The following is a 5,247-nucleotide window of genomic DNA, read 5'->3' on the forward strand; positions in this document are numbered from 1 at the left end:
CCCACGTAAAACGCGATTCCAAAAGCCCAGTCACCAATATATTAAAATAAGATACTAAAAATCGTCTTACAACCACGTCGAACGTCCTGTCACCAATTCGCGAATGTAGTAATTAATGGAATATCTCGTAGAAGAGGTCTTAACCAAGGTGGATGGTATAATACACGTCTGCAGCCGTCTGTCGCGAAAAAATTGGTAAAACTGTCGTCGAGAACGTCGGTGTCCGCGATCGGAGAAGTCGATAGAAGCGCGCGAAAGCGGTTTTAAGAGAAGCCGGAATAACCAACCTGTTACTTGGAAAGCTGCGGAAGCTCCCCGTGCGGGGAAGTGCGTGCGTTCTTTCGGCCGCGCTCTGTCGCTTTCAAGTCGCCCCTCCGTGTTGAACACACGTGCTCCGATCTCTATCAACGTACGTGGCCGCTTATGCAGCGATGTAACCAGCGTGTTTTCCGCTCTCTATCGTCTCGCGCACATATGTTCGCGCGCTGCGTGACCGTGCGTGTCTTAAGGACGAAGAGTGACCGTACGCGTTTCTCCGCGACTGGAAAAACAGACGACGCGCATGCCTGCGGCAAAAGGACGCCCGTAGGAAAAACTCGCGGCTGCCTTGGTCGGAGAACGATCAAACAAAAAGAATAGAATCCACAATGACGATATCGTCGGGCAGGCTGCCCGGCTTGCACTGCCCGGGTCTCCTGTCTCTCCCACTGAGCGAACCACCCGCCCCTCCGATTCCCGTTTCTCCCGGCTCTCCTGCCTCTCCTGGCTCACCCTGGCTCTCCTTACACTCCCGTTCCGTCGGTAGCGATGGGATCAAGTTCAATATGTACCCGCGAATCCGAGTCAAGTTCGATACCGAAGTTAAATAACAAGATTGCACGAGCTTGATTGAACGATTGAATAAATGAAGATGAATGAGGATGAAATTTACGTTAATATCGATCTCGATTACAATGTTCGTCGTTCCATCCGGACAATATGGAATCATGCCGAATCTTGCGGAGAAACACCAGCTACGAGGCATCATTTGTGACATCGTGCTGTCATCCAATTCTCGTGACGTACTAGTGCTGATTAGAGATCATAGCAGGGATGACATACCCATGCGTGTAGTCTCTACGGTTTCTGAAACCTCGTCTTGATTAACACAAACGCATTTCATCGATATGCCACAAATAGGAGTCCCTACGATGCAATTGACTACCTCTGATACTCTTATCATTTATATCCACGGTTCGAACACTACCGGAGGCAGTTTTCGAGACGGGACATTTTCGCCGTTCATCCTTAACGTATCGAGAACAAACATGGTGAATTTCATCGCCCTCCGATGTGTGGAAGTGCTCCCTTACGAAGGTGGTTGAAAATATGCGAGCTGTTCCACCCCTCCCCCAAGGGTTCCTATGGGGTGCACGGTAGGAGCTGGAGCCCAAAATCGAGACCTTCGTACAAAAATTGTGAATTTTAGAGGGGGTGGAAGGGTGTGGGTTTGTCCGAGAGGGATTTCAAGAGGTGCATTTTGTAGAGGGTATCAAGGAGAGTCGCCCCGAAGGTTTTGTTGAATTTTTCAATCCCTTCCGTCATCTCTGGCCTGCTTCAAAGAGACTATTTTTAAACACAGTTCCCTTTAGGGTGGTGAATTAACCCCTTCACATCAACCCTCGTCAATGCAACTTTGCACACACCTAGAAGACACTCGAAGACTATTCCTCGCGAAGTTTCACCGAAATCGGTTGAAAACTCTCATAGTTATGAGCATTTGAAAGATCGTCCCTGTTTGCTTGTCCGCTAGTGTAGAATGCAATACGTTGACGAATATATTGACGATTTGTGCGTCGGTTCGCGTAGATCTTGAGCTTCGAAGCTTTTACTGTGGGTGATGAAAGTAATTCCAAGATACAAGACTTCCTTCGACACCTGTGGAGTAAGAAAATTCTTCGAGTAGAAGTTCTGGAAGTTTTACCTGTCGACAAATCAGGTCACAAGCTTGCGATCGTCGAGCATCGATACGATCCTTTTACATTCGCGAACGCCTAGTCCTCGACATGTTTTCACTTGGTATCCAGATAAGCTTGAAAACGTGCACGATTACCTTGTGAGCATTTACGATACAGTAAACCCTCCATAAATGGAAAAATATCTCTACCATAAATGCACTGAAACCATCCCCCACCATTGGGGGGTCCAGCAGTTCCATCGCCGAGCAGTGATTACATAATCGTATATTCTCTGATATTTGCCGACGAGCTTCGAACGCAGAGAAGGACAGCGAATAAAGAAGAGGACGGAACGAAAACACCAGAGGATGTCGGTGAGACAATTTAATACAACGTTGGAACTTTTTTATTATTAACTTTTTGTTGTAAAACTTTTACCATCATATTCCTGGCATTTTCCTGATTAATAATCTCCTGATAAATAATTCTCCTAATATGAATATATGCATCGTATTTATTTACATGGGATACCAAATAATACATATAAATCTAAATAAATATAAATACAAAATAATAGCATCACTGTCGACAGTCATACTATAGAGACTCGCAAATCAGGTTCAACAGGTCAGAAAAGCGGCACACTTGTTGAGTCCGAGCTCCTAAATGGGGATTTCCTGAAGAGGTGCTGATTTTCCGAGTATAGGACGTGCTTCTCGCCCGTGGCGTTTACCCACTTTAGGACACCTAGAGCTTTTTCAACTCTTTAAGCCTCAAAAAAATGTCCCAAAGTCGATTCTGAATCGGTGGACAACCCTGCTGTTAAGCGCCCTGTCATTTTGGCTTCCTGCTGCGGCGTGGGAGTTTATCAAAACCGTCGAATATACGCGCGACTCGGTGTAACGACATTCTAACACGGACCATTCTAAGAACAGTTGGTTTGTTCAAAATCGAAAACAGTAGCAGTATTACAGTCCGTGTCGAGACGAATTTAACGACCTGGTGTGCCATGACCTTGGAATGACCTTGAACGTATACAAATAAAAATTTCAACAAAAAATGACAATGGATCGGGCCAATCCATCGGTTCAAAATGCCAACAACCAGAGAATATACGAAGGAGCGAATAAGAAGAGCTTGCATTGCAATCGAACCAAATCATGTCCATCGTGTAGTGTTTTCTACATTAACGCGTTTTAGGAAATGCTTTCAAGTTCAAGGTCATCATTTTGAATACTTGCTGTAGCACTAAGTACGCAAAGAAGAAAATTAATGAAATATCTGAAGAGAGCCTCGAAACTATTTATTCTTTATTATTGTTGGGATCCAGATGAGGAACGTGGAGACCGATTTGTACACTTACAAATATATTTCGGACGTTTCAAAAATACAAGTCTAGATACTTGCGGAAACAAAATAACGACCGACGCGCAGAAAGATCGAACATAATAATGCTCTCTTCTGAAGATTTGTAAATCTTATAACCTAGACATTGTTTTTTACGGGGATCATCTATTTCTCAATGATAACTCCTTGAGTTCTCCACTTTTTCACGTACTTGGCGTAATTCTTTTACTTTTTCGAAGTTTTCTATCGGATATTAGGCAGTACTATAGGCAGAGTCGATCACACTGTTCTATTCGCACGTTTACTTGTAAGGTGTTTGATCCCATCACTATCCGTCAGCCCCCGCCACCGAACGCGCCCGCCGAAAAAGCTCGTCTACTCTACCCTACCTTTCACCCCCTCCTTCATCCTCCTTCGCCCACGCCACCCCGCGCCTCCTACGTTCGTCCTTTACACTCCTTCGTCGGTTCAACCCTTTTCCACCCTTCCACGTTTCGCCCCGCTTCCAGCCCTGACTTCGACTCACAATCAGGCTCCTTCGAGCCGAACTCCGAGCGGTGCTCCTTCCTACTCTTTTCTACCCCACGCGTCGTCTATTCTATCCGCTCGCGAGAAGCTCAAGGCGCAAGCTCCGTCCTTCTCTCCTGGTTTGATGCGGTAGGAGAAAGCTCTCCGACAACCGCCAGGAGGAATATCCTCCGAAGGGCTCGAGGGACACGAACACCGCGACTCGCTCGCGTGCGTTTTCACGCACGTGGACGGCACGCAGGGGCCGTCGGAACGAGATCAGCCGTTCTCGACGGACAAGGATCGCGATCCTTGGAGGGTTGATCCGAAACTTTTCTTCTTCTTCGCGGCCCGACGACGTTTTCAGCGACGAGAAAGAAGGAACACGTTTCGTCGAGTTCTTGGATCGCTGCTTGTTCGATTCATTTGTCGGCGAATTACCGGGTTTATTTATCGACACGCCCCTAAAGAAACCTAGAAACTTTGCGGGCCTCGCGAGGGAATATATCCAATTGTCACGCACCGATTTTGATCAAATTTATGTGGTAGATAGTTCTCGACAAAATATTTGACACGTATTTTTTTTTTTATCGGCAATCGTCCATATTGAAGGGGCGAAAACAACCCCTGAAGTCGAGGGTGAAAACCACGTGTTTTTAAATATCTTGGAAACTGGAGGAGCTAGGACAAAAAAATTTTTTTTTTTTAATATGCGTTTTCGAACGGGTAATTCTCTCGTGCCAAAAGGAATTGTTTATTTATTTATTTGAATAATTTATTTTTGAAAAAATATCTTTTTTTGTTAATTTATGTTACTAAACATTGTTTGTCATTCGTGAGAATTTACATGTGCGAACTAGAGGTTAAAATTAAGTATACATGTTTTTGGAAAGATTGATTTTCACCATGTAACAATAATTATATTAAATGGGGTACTCTTTGTGGCTTCTTTATCATTTTTTTTTTTTTTCATAAAATATGCAAGATTTTAATTTGAAATTTTACACGCGTCTCTAGTATTATTTTAGTAGGATGTCCAAATTTTTATGGAAAGATTTATCCGTGTATATTGGATATACATACTTATTTATGCATATTGAGTAGTGGCGCCATCTAGCGTCAATAGTGAAAATTATCTTGTTACAAACAATTGTCCAGTTATTTACTGGTAAAGTATTTGATCAATCAACCGGTAAAATATATTTCTACAAAGTAATTAACTAAATATTTGTTTACAGTCGATAAGGTCGTTAAGTTATTCTTTTTAATTTAAATTAATTTCTAAAATAATTAAATTAGAAGTATTGTATTACGAAATACTTTTAAAAATTTAAATAACCCGCGTTACTCTTCTCACTACAATAGTTTACTATGGAACCGCTGGATAATATAAAGAAGTGTTGTTGCCTCCCGTACTAATAATACTGTGTATGAGCTTTTGACGGCTTTGATTATA

At 43.2% G+C, this 5,247-nt stretch overlaps 1 protein-coding gene across 1 annotated transcript in view; it reads right to left on the reverse strand.

Moving 5' to 3' along the window:
- Positions 1-2,190, reverse strand: part of LOC128876611 (uncharacterized) — an 86,723-nt gene extending 84,533 nt beyond the window's left edge. The window contains exon 1 of the mRNA XM_054123108.1: positions 288-2,190. The gene's annotated coding sequence lies outside the window, so the exon portion shown is untranslated. The remainder of the gene's footprint in view (positions 1-287) is intronic.
- Between the last annotated feature and the right edge of the window lie 3,057 nt (positions 2,191-5,247).

This window comes from Hylaeus volcanicus, chromosome 1, assembly GCF_026283585.1.
Source record: "Hylaeus volcanicus isolate JK05 chromosome 1, UHH_iyHylVolc1.0_haploid, whole genome shotgun sequence".
In the NCBI taxonomy this organism is placed as follows: Eukaryota; Metazoa; Arthropoda; class Insecta; order Hymenoptera; family Colletidae; genus Hylaeus; species Hylaeus volcanicus.